Source organism: Balaenoptera acutorostrata, chromosome 14 (genome assembly GCF_949987535.1).
Source record: "Balaenoptera acutorostrata chromosome 14, mBalAcu1.1, whole genome shotgun sequence".
Lineage (NCBI taxonomy): Eukaryota > Metazoa > Chordata > Mammalia > Artiodactyla > Balaenopteridae > Balaenoptera > Balaenoptera acutorostrata.
In genome coordinates, this window is record NC_080077.1 from 18,778,161 (window position 1) to 18,794,593 (window position 16,433).

Below are 16,433 nucleotides of genomic sequence, written 5' to 3' on the forward strand. Positions count from 1 at the left end.
CTATAAAAGCAGAGGCTGTTTTTCTATAAACTTAGTACACATGATATAATCTTAAAAAAAAAAAAAAAACAAAGGAAACTGAGTTTTACTTAGCATTCCTTCACAGTGGGATGAGCAGTGTGCTTTAGCTTGGGGCTTAAAAAAAAAGAGATTCTACTTCTCAATGTCACCTTTATCTTTTATGTTTCCTCTTTTTGGAGAGGCTTGCTCATTTCTATAATCACTTGTTCATTCCTAATACCACTTCTCTGAAAAATAGCATGACATAAAAAACAATATGTCAGAAGAATAATAATTTTTAAAGTTTAAAGGGATTAGACTGAAAGGCACTGACAATTTTGCAGGTCCTGGAGCGTCAAAGCGGTTAGTACAAGAATCAAATCTGTGGCAGGGAAAGGGAATAAGTAGAGCATCACTTCACCTACCGAAAAATATATCTATTTGTAGGGTGAAAACTAGCAGACCTATAATTTTTTGACTATTCTATTTAATAGTGAGGAAAAACGGAGTTCAACTGAAACTGCAAAGGCATACTTTGGTGAACTGAACAAAATTACCCTGGCTGGGAACTGAGCAAAATACCACAATTAATAATGTGATTTTGACCTAAAGTTGCAGAACATTTTTATGAGAACCTGAGCCTCTATTTTTGAATCCTGCACTCAGTAGGCTAATCCAGAATCATCACAGAAGTGAGATCTGGGCAGGGGGGTGGTAGCAGAAGAAAGAAGGATTGTGAGTACACCGGAGTAGTTAGTCCTTTGCCTTCCCTTGGACAAGTCTTTTCAAAGGCCTGTATTCAGACACCAGATTTGGGTCACTTTGTATGGAAGGGTTAATTTTAGGTTAGGTCTGGTCTGGTTGGGAAAGTTAAGGTGTTAAATGGATTGCTTGCTTTGCTGTGGGGCAGGCACATTTCTGAGGTTTGACTGTAAAATAATCTGGCCTCCCTTGGGTACTACATAATGAAGATGGCCAGGGACAAGTCAGATTCACCGGGCTTCTGTGGAACAGAACAAGATACCTTTGGCCAGACGCAGTCAGGATTGGTTATGGAATTAAGCCAGCTTCCAGAATTGGAGGTGAGGCAAGGTGCAAATAGCTATGTTGTCTTCTATCATGTTATTTCATGGTTCTGTGGGGATCTAGCCTCTCCAATGTGTATAACCTTGCCTGTACATTTAATTTTAAAGAGTCCCAGTAGCTTAAAAATGTGTTATCTCAATTTAAGTCCACATGTCATTTGATAAAACATGCAGTAGCAGTTGTCACAAGTACTATGGTTGAAAGCGTTTGAGTTTCACAAAATAGCTTATCTTCCTTTTGTAACTGACTTTCAGATGCATAAAAAGGCAAATCAACCCAACACTCACACACACAAATTCAACCATAGACACCAAGCTTTCAGCTGCATAAGGCTTTGTAAGGCTTGTGAATTACCAAATATGTTAAAGAAGTATAAGGTATATAAATTGGCTCCACTTGCTTTTTCCATTTCACTCAGAAGCCACACTGTATAGAAATCTGGGCAGGCTGGAATTTTGGTTGGGAGGAATTTTCTTTTTTTTTTTTTAACATCTTTATTGAAGTATAATTGCTTTGCAATATTGTGTTAGTTTCTGCTGTATAACAAAGTGAATCAGCTATATGTATACATATATCCCCATATCCCCTCCCTCTTGCATCTCCCTCCCACCCTCCCTATCCCACCCATCTAGGTGGTCACAAAGCACCGAGCTGATCTCCCTGTGCTATGCAGCTGCTTCCCACTAGCTATCTATTTTACATTTGGTAGTGTATATATGTCAGTGCTACTCTCTCACTTCATCCCAGCTTACCCTTCCCCCTCCCCATATCCTCAAGTCTATTCTCTATGTCTGTGTCTTTATTCCTGTTCTGCCCCTAGGTTCTTCAGAACCTTTTTTTTTTTTTTTAGATTCCATATATATGTGTTAGCATACAGTATTTGTTTTTCTCTTTCTGACTTACTTCACTCTGTATGACAGACTCTAGGTCCATCCACCTCACTACATATAACTCAATTTTGTTTCTTTTTATGGCTGAGTAATATTCCATTAATATATGTGCCACATCTTCTTTATCCATTCATCTGTCAGTGGACACTTAGGTTGCTTCCGGGTCCTGGCTATTGTAAATAGAGCTGCAATGAACATATTGGTACATGACTCTTTTTGAATTATGGTTTTCTCAGGGTGTATGCCCAGTAGTGGGATTGCTGGGTCATATGGTAGTTCTATTTTTAGTGTTTTAAGGCACCTCCATACTGTTCTCCATAGTGGCTGTATCAATTTACATTCCCACCAACAGTGCAAGAGGGGTCCCTTTTCTCCACACCCTCTCCAGCATTTATTGTTTGTAGATTTTTTGATGATGGCCATTCTGACCCATGTGAGGTGACACCTCATTGTAGTTTTGATTTGCATTTCTCTAATGATTAGTGATGTTGAGCATCCTTTCATGTGTTTGTTGGCAGTCGGTATATCTTCCTTCGAGAAAAGTCTATTTAGATCTTCTGCCCATTTTTGGATTGGGTTGTTTGTTTTTTTGATATTGAGCTGCATGAGCTGCTTGTAAATTTTGGAGATTAATCCTTTGTCAGTTGTTTCATTTGCAAATATTTTCTATGATTGGGAGGAATTTTCAAGTTAGAGTTTCAATCTGGACACAGGGCTGGTTCCCTTTACCAGTCACCAGAGGAAGTCTTTTTCTTTCCAGTGAACAAGGTAGGAGCACTGAGCTGATCACCAACTTACCACATCACTTTATACTTTACCAAGAAGGAAGAAAGGGGATACTCACACTGAGTAAAATATCCTCCAAATGTAGGTTCAAGTTGGCTCCGAGTGGTGTATGTACACGGCGTGTTGGGGGAAAGGTCCTCTGGGCTTGGGAATAGATGAGCTGGTTTTGAGCACTTGAGAAGTGGTGAAATTTCTCAGTCTCTCTGTTTTCATCTGCATTTCTACCTGCCCCATCTAAGTCAAGGGCCATTGTCTCTAGGTGTTTTAGGACCTTGTGAAGAATCATAAAATTCTAAGTTATGCTTATCTTATACTCATATCAGATTCTACATGTGCAAGACCTGAGAACACTGATAGGGAGATTATGGGGTATAATCTAGAGTGTACAGAGGAGAGAGAAATGGGATGAATAACCATATGCAAATAGCTCCTTCAAAAACTGTATGATGGTGGAGCTCAACTTCCTGTCTGTACTGTTTCTTTTCATCTCTCTGTTCACAGTCACTTTCAAGCCCCCCCCAAAGCATGGGCATCACAAAAAGCTTCAATTCAGAGAGGTACATTTCTGTGTTACAGTAGGGAGGGAAGGAACAACTTCCTGGGAGTATATAGAAAACTATTAAGTTACTGTTTTTTTTGCAGTTTCACATTTTTAAAAGAAAATAGTACCACATAAAATCTACTGTGGCTGGTGAAGTTTGTTAGATGAGGAATTACTTGAGAAAAAAACTAAATATGTAAATTCTGACTTCAGAAGGCCAAGAACTAAACACAGGAGACATAAGTGATGTGAAACCTAATTTATATTGGGAGAAATCATCATGTGTGGATTTGTGTTACTAGTAAGTTAATGTAATTTGTGACTGACCTTTTACTTTTTAAATAGTTTTTCACTGGATTAAAAAGGGCAAATTGTCCTTTGAGCTATAAATCAAGGAGTGCTGAAAAATAGAGTTAGGAACTGCAGGTTGAGTATAAAAGCCACTGACATCTGTAAGATTTCCTTGTAGGCAAATTAAAGTGGGTGGTAAAGTTTCTGAACATAACAGATCAACTTTGAGGAGGGTCTCACCTTGAGAAGAGATTCAACGTAAATTGAATCAAGTATAAGAATTAGATCAGGATTAATTGGAGTAATGATTAAAACATTCAAGTTTATAAGTCCTAGTAGTTGCTAGGTATTTCCTGTACTAATTGTCTACCGAATTAAAAAAAAATAATACTTAGTAATGCTGGTTAATGTTTTTGTTTTTAGGTTCAACATAATAGTCTGTCTTTATTTTTTTTTCTTTTTTAAAACAAATTCTAAATTTTAAAACAGATTAAGTCACTACAAAGTTCCCATATATCCTCTACATACTTTCCCTCTTATTAACATCTTATATTTGTATGTTTGTATGGGATGTTTGTTGCAATGTTGAATCGATATTGATATGTTATTTTAAATGTAGTCTATAATTTATTCTAATTTCCTTAGTTTTCACCTGATGTCCTTTTCTTCTTTGGGGATCCCCTCCAGGATATCACATTATATTTAGTCCTCATGTGTCCTTAGGCTCCTCTTGGCTGTGACAGTTTATCAAACTTACCCTGTTTTTGGTGACTTTTGACAGTTTTGAAAAGTACTGGTCAAGTATTTTGTAAAATGCTCCTCAGTTGGGAGTTGCCTGATGTTTTTTCTCTGTGATTAGATTGGGGTTGTGGGTTTTTGGGAAGAAGACTAAAAAGGTAAAGTGCCATTTTCATCACATCATGTCAAGGGTACATACTATCAACATGACTTATTACTGTCCATCTTTACCTTGGTCAATTGGCTGAGTTAGTGTGCCAGGTTTCTTTTCTATAAAGTTGCTCTCTCTGCCCCTTTTCTATACTGTACTTTTTGGAAGGAAGTCACTATGAACAGCTCACATCCAGCGTGTGGGAATTTATGCTTCACCTCCTTGCAGGCAGAGTATTGACACTAATTATTTGGAATTTTTCTGTGTGGGAGATTTGTCTATTCTCCCTTATTTATTGATTGATATTTATTTATTTTTTCAATTATTTATCTATATCAGTATGGACTCATAGATTTATTTTTTGTTTTGGATTATAAGCCAATGCCACTTATTTTGTTGATAAAATTTTCCAACCTGACAATTGGGGACTTTTTCAGTTGTCTGCTATGTCCCTTTGCATACTCCATTATTTATTAAAAAGCATTTTTTTTTTACTTTCTGGCACTACAGGATGCTCTAGGATCATCTTATATATTTTTTGTCTCAGTCCTAGAATCAGCCTTTCTCCAAGGAGCCCTGATTTTTTAAAAATTGGAATATGGTATTAGAAAACAAGATCTGGATGATAGGTGTGCTTGTTGCTGCTGGGGTGTCATTATTTCTAGGCCCTCTCTACTGACAGAGCAAGGGCTTATATGTGTATATACTAACCCATGTATATACATATTTCTATAATTATTTCTATATGTAATCATCTGTATCTATACCAAGCTAAACATGAGTTCATACTGATGTCTCCAACGCTAATCTATTACCACATGGTTCTTTCTGGCCTCCTCCTATTTCTTATCTGTAATCTCCCGCACCTACAGTGAGAAACCTGGCTCCCAACATCCAGCATCTAATTACTTAATTGTTCAATTCCAGTATATATGTATAGCAGTATCAAAATTACTGATATCCTCCTGAGAATCAACTTTACCAACACACAGTGCTTATGTAACAGTTTATTTTGCCTAGAGTCTTTTAGACTCCATTCATTTCCAGAGTTACTTAGGTCATCTTTTCCCCCCAGCCCCTGCAGTGAGTTTGCTTCATACATTTGTAATATTTATATTTATTTCATACATTCATGATATAATTAGTTTTATCACATTCTGCATTCCACCCAGGAATACCCTGACCTCCAAAATAGGTTTTTTAAAAATTTGCATACAGTAAGGTTCACTCTTTATGTTATAAAGTTCTATACATTTTGACAAATGTGTGCTATCTTATATCTGCCATTATAGTATCATACAGATAGTTATACCATCTTAAAAAGGTGCTTAATGTGTTCAAACCTCACCTAACTCCCTCCGTGCCTCAAACCCCTGGAAACCATTGATCTTTTTACCATTGCTATAGTTTTGACTTTTCCAGAATATCATATAATTGGTGTTTTCTTTCTTTATAAGCATAATTATTAGCTTACATTTACTAAGTATTCACCAGGTGGTTGTCCCTATGTTATGTGCTCTTCAGGTACCATATTTTTTTGGTTCTCAGACCATATGATGGCGGTACAATGTTCATCCTTAATTACTGGTGTGGAAGCACAGGATGGCTAAATACTACTCCTAAAGTTGTACACAGCTAATAAGAGATCTTGTCAGTTTGACAGGGGCTATTTGGCTCTGAAACATGTACCCAACCAATATGTTATGCTGCTGAATTCATACTCAGAACTGAGAAAACAAGAAACAGGATGCCTGCTTCAGAATGCTCCTTCATTTTGACAGTTCTGTGCAGAAAACAATGGGGCTCCTTTAAAACTTCAAGCATGCATTACTTTAATAGAAAAGCATGTTTATACTAAAAAGGAAGGAAGGACGGTAGAAGAAAGGGAGGAAGAAAGGAAGGAAATCATATCAAGTCCTGGAACAGGATCAGTGACTCTGTTAGATTCTACTAAAAGCCATATGTTTCCCCCTGCAGGTGCATGGGAGTGACCGTTCTGCTGGCTCAGAGCATCCCTCAAGTTCCACCCGGCTGGAAAAAGTAAGTTCAGAGGGACACATTTATTTATGCCTTTTTCCCTAAAGGGGACTGCAGTGTTCGACAGGAACATAGCGAATGTTTAATGTTTTAGCTCTGTGTGTTCTTTGGTAATGTGGCTATTCATATAGATTCCTAACTATGATTCATGCCATGTTTTTGACTTCTTCCAAAACTTCAATAAGAATCTTTCACCATGCTTCCCATCAGACCCCTTAAAGTTAGACATTAGATGAATTATTAATTGTTGTTAAAATAAAACACTTTTTTGATATTTGAGAATGTTTTAATGTGAACTTAGCTATGTACTGATGGGTAAACAATCCATTCTGAGTATTTAGATGTGTCTTAGAAGCCTAGAATACAAAAATTTTAATGATCATTTAGGAATCAGATGTCTGTTTTCTGGCAGACAGGAAAGCATTCTCTCCAGAAAAAATATTTTTTTTAAAGGATTTTTTTTTCTTTTTTATTTATTTATTTATTTATTTATTTATTTATCTATTTTTGGCTGTGTTGGGTCTTCGGTTCGTGCGAGGGCTTTCTCCAGTTGCGGCAAGTGGGGGCCACTCTTCATCGCGGTGCGGGGACCGCTCTTCATCGCGGTGCGCGGGCCTTTCTCTATCGCGGCCCCTCCCGTCGCGGGGCACAGGCTCCAGACGCGCAGGCTCAGCAATTGTGGCTCACGGGCCCAGCTGCTCCGTGGCATGTGGGATCTTCCCAGACCAGGGCTCGAACCCGTGTCCCCTGCATTAGCAGGCAGATTCTCAACCACTGCGCCACCAGGGAAGCCCCCAGAAAAAATATTAACCTTCTTTTAGCAAATGGTGGCAGCGTGTTAGGTTGTGCAAATTTATTTGCAAATTTTCCCTGTGAGGCTATAAAAACACAGGTGAAAGTTCGATCTAGCTATTTTTATCGTGAACTGGCTCTATCAATATGGTACCCAATGAAAGAAAGTGTTGGGAATTGCCTTATTCATTAGCAAGAAGCTTAGATTCATTCTAAGGTTTCTTGAAGATACTTATTATTTTCCTAGGGCTGTAACAAAGTACCACAAACTGGGTGGCTTAGCTTAAACAAGAGGAATTTATTGTCTCACAGTTCTGGAGGGTAAACATTTACGATCAAGGGGTCAGTAGGGTTGGTTCCTTCTGAGGGCTGTCGAGTAGACTATGTTTCAGGCTTCTCTCCTAGGTTCTGGTGATTTGTGACAATTTTTGACATTCCTTGCCTTGTAGATGTATCACCCTAATCTCTGCCTTTATCTTCACATAGCATTCTTCCTTCATATAGTCTTCCCTCTGCAAATGTCTATCCAAATTTCCTCTTGGTAAAAGGACAACAGTTACATTGAATTAGGGCCCATCCTAATGACCTTGTTTTAACTTGATTACCTCTGTAAAGACCCTACTTCGAAATAAGGTTACATTTTGAGGTACTGGAGGTAAATATAGGTGATATTGAAGATCTAAATGAAGGTCATTCTATTAGTTCATCAGACTGACTATGTGGTCGAAATGCAAACTACATGAAGTTGATTTAGAAGATTTAGTGTCATTCCAGGCACATATTAATAGCCAAGGATTAGAAGATGAAAAAGACATAATCTTTAACCATATAGTTCTTTGTGGGAAAGACACCCATTAAAATACTTTGTACTATATGGTAAATCATAAGAAAAAGTTCTGGCCAGAAGGAGACAGGGATGAGGTGATTTTTTCCAGACTAAGTAAGAGTTATCTACTTAAATGAGGAATGGAGGTCAAGGTAGAGGACGTATTATCAGGAAAGGCACAGAGGTGAGAAATGTAAGGTATGTCCTTGGAAATGCCACAGTTCAATATTATTACTAAGATGTGAAATAAGAAGTGGAGAATAATAGATTCAAAAATGCTGATTAATGGTTGCATTTGGAAGAAAAGAGGGATATAGCATTTTATTACACTTGCTGGATTTTATACTTTATTTAGGATTTTTGTATTTATGTTCATGGGAGATATTGTTCTTTATTTTTCTTTTCTCATACTGTTTTTGTTTAGCTTTTTGTTTTAATCAAATTATACTAGACTCATAAAATAATTTATTTGGATAGTTCCTGCTTTTAAAAATTATTTAGAAGAGTTTGTAAGACTGGAATTATCCATTCTTAAATTTTGGTAGAATTACCTGTGACACCATCCATGCTTTTGATCTGGGAAGTTTTTATATTTCTAATTCAATTTCTTTGGTGTGTCTAGGCCTATTTAAGATTCTGTTTCTTCTTGATCAATTTTGCTTGTTCCTTTTATCTATGCTTTCAAATGTATTAACATAAAGTTCATTGCATCTTATCTCCTTTTTAATCTCTGTTGTATCTCTAATTGTGTTCCCTTTGTCATTTCAAAAGGTGTTTACTTTTGCCTTGCCTCTGTTTTCTTGATCACCCTTGCCAGAGGTTTGCCAATTTTATTTGTCTTTTCAAAGAAGGAAGTTGGCTGTGTTGATGTTCCCATCATATGTTGCATTACATTTCCTTAGGTTTTCCTTTTCTTTTTATTATTTTCTTCCTTCTGCTTCTTTGTGTTTCTTCTGTTCTCTTTGTATCATTCAGGGTTGAATTGCTTAGATTGTTTATTTTCAGCCTTTCTTATTTTCTACTGTCTGGACACAGTTCCAGTTTTACATTTATTATGTTGTTATTTGATCAATGACTCCCATTTTAGACTATATGCTTCCTTAATTTGGAGACCATTTCAGTTTTTTATTGTAGTTTCATATCTAACATTTTGCACAGTGCCTGACTCATAATAGTGGCTCAATGAAAATGTGCTGAATGTTTAGTATGATTTGTAAACTGCTCCACACTATACACATTATTAATATATTTATCTGAGCTGAAGATAGTCCAGTAGCTTGGAGTATATGAGAATATCAATGCAACTGTCTAAGAAAAGTTATAGACCAATATTTTTGAGAGATATTTTCATTTATAACCTAAGGGAATAAAAATATCTTCATACAAACACTTTCTGAACTGCTGAGTGTTACAAAAACAGGAAAGTCAGTCATCAAAAGTGTTTATGAAGTCAACCTGAAGACTATCATTGCCTTTATGCTTCAGTGAAGTGTATGTGAAGGAATTCTTTATCAATAGGATTGTGATACAATTTTAAATTTTAACACAGTAACAAGAAATTTTCCTTAATTTCTGTCAAAAGATAAATATTTGGAGTCAGATCTAAGTTCAAATGCCAGCTATTGTTCCCTAGCTACCTCTGCGACTTCAGGCAAGTGACTTTACCCCTCTGAGCTTCAGTTCTCCAATGCAGAAAATGGGGGTAAAAGTACTTCCCTCTCTCCCTGTATTGTTGTGAGGATTAAATGAGATAATGGATGTAAAGTGCTTACCATAGTGTCTGGCACATGGCAGGTACTCAGTAAATAGTGTTGTTGCTGCTATTACATGTGTGACATGTATGTCTTATGCTTCTTATACCTAACACCTGACAAATTGTGACCCTAGTGCCTAGCCTGAGCATGGTTGCAGAATTGAACTAACATCCTCATGTTGATGATGGTAGGTGATTTAAAAAAAAAAAAAAGGAGCTGTGGAAGAAAGGAATTCAGGCTTTGTAATTGTCAGCCACAAGCTTCAAATTCAGGTTAAAAGAATGTAATGGATAAAGAATATTTCCAAATGTCTCCTACACAGGGAGATGGATTTAACCATTAAAACTGAGGCATTAGCAAAAATATTCAGGGAAATAAGGATGAACATGTGCAATAAAAAGGTGATCTTTTCTATTGTTCGGGTAGAAATAGGCACGCTCATTGGGAAAACTTGTCATCTAAAATTGCTTTCATACAAACAGCTCTGTGGGACCTTTCTATAATGCCTGTAATGAGAAAACTGGATTGGAATCATGCTATTATGAATGTATTCATAACAGATAATGTATAACATTACTTGACTTCTGGAGTGACACAATGTGGGGAATAATTAGCTATATTACAGTGTGACTCTCTTCTGCCTGGATCATGTGGATCTGTTATATCAGAAGGTCAGTGGCAATGGTCCTTCTGTTGAAGAATTTTCATTTCTTTAAAAAAATAGAAAATGACTTTCAATAACAACGTAAAACATAAATATAAAAATCTGCATTTACTATAGCTAGTATAAGACATTTTTTGCACCAATTACTGTTGTAATTTAGGCTGAATAATGCCAGCTATTTTGCTACTCTGCTGAAGTCCTCTTTTTTGAGCCTACAATGAACCTGTAATACTTATGGAAAGAGTTACCATAGCAACCTATATTGATGTCACAAGCTCAGGCTTCTGACTTCATTGCATAATGCAGTAGCAACTGGATTTGCAGCAGAAACACCCTGCTAAAGAACAAGTATCTTGGTTCACAGCAAAGAGGACAAAGGAAAACAGCAAGTTCTAGGGGGTTGAATGCTGGATTGTGAGTTAGAATGTCTGAGTTCTTATTTTAATCCTGATTCTCACTTGTTGCCTTGTTTTGAGTAATTGTGTTTACATGTGTGCACTGAAGTTTGAAGCAAGAAATCTCCTATCTATGGGGTAGGCATAGAAGAGAAAACTCATTATTTAATGTTTTAACATTTGGTAGACAGCTTAATAAAGCTAAAGCACCCTAAAAATAACTTGGAAAGAAAGAAATTATTAATGCCTTGTAGTAGATAAACTAGCTAGCTCATAAAGATAAAGAAGACCCTTTGAAATAAAAAAGCATGTGGCTAGGGTTTTTTCATTCTATTTTTTGAAATAGTAATGGGTAAAGGTCAAGATTGATGTCTTAATCTTAATTTTAGTAAGAATGTAAAGAACCCTTACATAAATATGTCAATATTATATAGCTATATCTATTTGAAGATGTCTTTATATGTTCAGAGTAAGAGTAATCTGTACCTATTTGTGAGTATGATGCTTCTTATGTTTATACTGTATACATTAAATCATAAATGTTTCTTAATTTTACCATGCAAATATTTATCCTCATTAGAAAACAACTGAATATGGGCTTTGCTAATTTAAAATGAAATTTCAAAAATCCTGGTGATATCTTTTTTAGAATGGCCTAATCTTTCCATTGCAGCCTATAACCTGTTCATTATGTCAATTGGTCTAGCTTTTTTTTTGTACACTAAATTTTAAAATTGAGATATAAATATTTTGAAATTTAAATAGGCATTTAAACTAATAAACGTCCTCACCAGAAACTAAGGTGAAAACATGATAGAGCTTTTTATTTTCTCTTAGGTAACAAGCTAGAACATTTTGATAGAACTATGGCCCTTCTACCCCCTCCATCCATATGGTTCAAAATCATTCCAAAATATCAGCAGAAATTTAACATGCTACAAAACTTTATTAACTAAATTCCATGTTAAAAACCAACAGGAAGACACAAATAAATTGTTAAGTCTTACAAAACTTTTAAGTTACTGCTGAAAATGTAGAGCAAAGTAGAAATTGTGGCCATGTTTTCGATAAGCACTTAAATGCAATTGAGCTCCACATCATATTTGTAACATGAGCCATTTGTAGGACTCTCAAAGTCTTGAAAAATCTTTATAAAACCAGAATTTAGTATTCAGTGTTTGTATAGAATATATAAGGATAAAAACTAGTTCTTTGATTGTAGACTATGTCTATCAAACTAGCTAATGTGATATTTCTTTTATTCTGGGAAATAACCTTTTTGTGTGTTTGTGTGAATTTAATTCAACAGATGTTTATTGACTTTACTGACACAAAAAGATCTTGAATAGACATAGTGAAATTTTGTAAAAAAAAAAAAAAAGGAAGGTTAGTCTCCAAATTATTTTCCCCAGTTTAAGCAAAGAGAACAAGTAGTACTGGGTACCTTCTGAACTCTACTTTGTTCCTTGCCCTGAATTCACTATTTCTTAAGTACAGCCCCTATAAATAGCAAAGACTAAACATATGAAAAATCACAATGTCAAAGAATTATAACTATAGAAGGAGCTTTAGTTAGTTCATTTTTATCAAACTGAGGTCTGATAGATTTAAATAACTTTCCCAAAGTTAATTAGTGGAAGAATCCAAACCTCAAACAACTGCTTGTTCTGCCACATCAGATTGTCCCCATCCTGCCTGATGGCTTTAATCCAGAGTTACCTCTTCGATATATAATCTGATACGTGGTCCTTTTTTTTTTTCAGTCGAGGTATAATTGACATATAACATTATATTAGTTTCTTGTGTACAACATAATGATTCCATATTTGTATATATTGCCAAATGATCACCACAATAAGTCTAGTTAGCATCCAAGCCCTTTTTTTTCTTAATTAAAAAAAAATGTTTTATGTCTTTTCTTCCCTTGGCAAATATCACTAGAGATTAGAGACAAATTTTATTAGTCTTTTCAAAGAACCAACTTTTGGCATTATTACTCTCATTATCTTTTGCTGTGTAACAACCGTGAAAATTTATTGGCTTATAACAACCACCATTTTATTATCTCATGATTTTGTGGGTCAGGAATTCAGGGATAGTTTTCCTGGCTCATTCTCTTGCGTCATATGGTATTGACTGGGTTTACCTGGTGGTATTATTGGTTCTTGGTCTGGTCTGGAGAGTCCAAGATAGCTTCACTCACATCCTGATGCCTTGGCAAGGAGAACTAGAGGGCTGAGCTCAGCTGGGTTTCTCCCTCTATCCATGTATCACAGGGCTGCTCCACATGGCCTCTCCAATGGAGTATTTATACTTCTTACATTGCAGCCTGGAATGCTAAGAATGTTCTATGGGAAGTGGAAATTGCATGTCCTCTTAAAGGCTAGACCTAGAGCTGGCAAAGCATCCCTTCTGCCATACTCTTGGTCAGAGTCGTTGCAGAACAAAGATTTAAGGGGAGGGGAAATAGACCCCTCCTATCAATGGGATGAGTGTCAAAGAATTGGGGCTATGTATTCCATCACATTGATCCCGTGTTATATTTTAGTTTCCTATTTCAGTAGTCCATTCTTTCTTTAAATTTCTTCCTTCTGTTTTCTTTGTTTATAGTCTATCATTCTACCCCCTACCCAACTTCTTAAGTTGGATGTTTAAATCATTAATTTCCACAATTTGTTCTAATATAAGCACTAAAGTGTAAAGTTTTCCTCAAATTACTGCTTTCATTGCATTTCAAAGTAACACTACGTTGGTATTTTGCTCTTTGTTCAGTAACAAGTATTTTCAATGTTCCGTTATTATTTCTTCTGTGATCTATGAGTTATTTAGAAGTGTGGTTTTAGAATTTCAATCATATGGGGTCTTAATAATATACCCACTTGAGACTTAACAGATTTATCTATCGAATGCAATGTATGATCCTTATTTGGATCCTGACTTGAACAAACTAAGAAAACATATAAGATAATCAAGGAAATATGAACACTGACTGGATATTTGAGGAATTTTATATATTTTAAAATATATATAATGGTATTATCATTCTGTTAAAGAAAAAAGTCCTTCCTTTACAGAGTTACAAATATTTATGGATGAATTTGCTTCAGAAAAATTCAGATGGGCGTGGATGTATAGATGCTAAAAGATTGACTACGAGTTGAATAATCATTGAAGCTAGATGAAGGATACATGAGCATTCAACATGTACTACTTAATTTACTCTTGCATGTGTTAGAAATTTTTCATGAGAAGATATTAAAAATTCATCTCTTTAAATAATGATTTCTGATTTAACTTCTTTGTGGCTAGAGAATACAATATATACACAAGTACACAAAAACACACACCACATAGACTATTTATATTCTCTCTATATAATGTAGAACATATATATATTCACACACATACACATTGTATGTAAGATGAGTCTTGCTTTATGGATTAATGTATTCAATTTTGATAAATGTATCATGTGTGCTTGAGAAGAATATCTATCTGTCTATCTATCTATCTATCTATCTTCATTAAATCAAGTTTGGTAGTCCAAAATATTCATATTTTTATAGACTTTTTTCTGCTTGAACTATCAATAATTGAAAAAGGTGTGTTTCATTCTTATATTATCATGATGATTATCAATTTTTCTCTGGAGTTCTTGAATGTTTTGCATTGTGTAATTTGAGATAGAGCCATATTACATACCTAGGTGTTAAATCTTACTGGTAATTTGAAACTTTAGGTAGTATCACTTGTTCTTCCTAATAATGTTTTTTTATCTTAAAGACTCTTTTTATATTATTAATATGGCTCTCCCCAGCTTTCTTTAGGCTATTATTTGTTGGACATAACTTTCAACCATTTTCTCTTTATACTTTAGGTGTGTCTAATGTAGAATTTTTATGTTTAGCCTTAAAATTTCTGTCTTTAACTGGCAAGTTTGGTCTATATATCAATACATAAATATTGTGATTAGTGATATATATTTACTTATTTCTATGATCTTCATTTATACTTTCTGTTTGTTTTTTTCTATGCTTCTTCCTCCCTCCCTCCCTCTCCCTCTTTCTTTTTTTTCTTTCTCTTTCCTTTTTTCTTTCTCTCTTTCTTCCAAATTTGCTTGTTTTATTACCCAATTATCTTACTTTACTGATTAGAAATGATATATTCTAACTTATTTTCTTTTATAATTTTGACATTTTAAGGGGATGTCCACTAACTTAACAATGACTAAATTTAATCAACCATTTATACCCTCCCCTTTTTGAACAATACAAGGGTTCTGGAACAATTATTCCAATCACCTTTTCTGACTTCCATGCTATTACTCTTTAAGTTCTATCATTTAACTTCCCAAATTAGACATTTTATTTATTATTTTATAAGACACAGTTTATATAGATTTATCTATATGTTTACCAATTTCTGCTCACCTTTCTCCTTAGATCTTCTTTCCGGGATTTTTTTTTTTTTTTTCAGAAGTATATCTTTCAGAAATTTCTTGTGAAAGTATACTGTTTTTATCTCAGATTTTGTTCATCTAAAAATGCTTGAAATATATTTAATTCACTCTCAATCCTGAAGAAATTTTGATGGATACAAAATAGTAGGTTGAGAGTTATTTTCTTGAAATAATTTCTTGAAGACATAATTCTATTGCTACTGGCTTTTATTGTGGCTATTGAAAGCCTGCCTTTAGATAGTTATCATTTCTTTGCAGAAGAAATGACTATTTTTTAGATCTCTTAAGCTGTGGTGTTCTGAACTTTTACTACAATATGTGTAGGTATGGATATCTTTCATATATCTTTCAGAATCTTCCATCAGTTCTGAAAAATTTTCAAACATTATGTCTGAATATTTCCTCTCCTCCATTCTTTCTATTACTACTTTATGAGACCTTCTCATTCAGTTCTTCAAGCCTATTTATCTTTTAATTTCATATATTGCATTTCCTTTTCTCTGTCTGCTTCATTCTGTGTACTTCCTTTAGGGTAATCTTTTAATTTCCTAATTCTGTCTTCAGCTTTATCTAAGTTGTTAGTTTACTTATAAAGAAACTTTATAATTTCAATGATTATGTTTTCATTCTAAAAACTGTATTTTTAACAGTAGCTTGATCTTTTAAAAATAATTTCATCTAGGCTGTTTCCTTTTTTGAATTTATTATTTATTTCGTTCAATATTTTACTTAGAACTATTTCATATTTTATTATTTTTTTAATATCTTTATTGGAGTATAATTGCTTCACAATGTTGTGTTAGTTTCTGCTGTACAACAAAGTGAATCAGCTATATGTATACATATATCCCCATATCCCCTCCCTCTTGCGTCTCCATCCCACCCTCCTTATCCCACCCCTCTAGGTGGTCACAAAGCACTGAGCTGATCTCCGCGTGCTATGCAGCAGCTTCCCATTAGCCATCCATTTTACATTTGGTAGGGTATATATGTCAATGCTACTCTCTCACTTCGTCCCATTTA

The 16,433-nt window shown here is 34.9% G+C and overlaps 1 long non-coding RNA gene across 1 annotated transcript in view; it reads left to right on the plus strand.

Annotated features, from left to right (window-relative positions):
* Positions 1-16,433, plus strand: part of LOC102999809 (uncharacterized) — a 465,504-nt gene that overhangs the window by 32,370 nt on the left and 416,701 nt on the right. Inside the window, exon 2 of the long non-coding RNA XR_009005227.1 lies at positions 6,461-6,523. This is a non-coding gene — a long non-coding RNA (uncharacterized LOC102999809). The remainder of the gene's footprint in view (positions 1-6,460; positions 6,524-16,433) is intronic.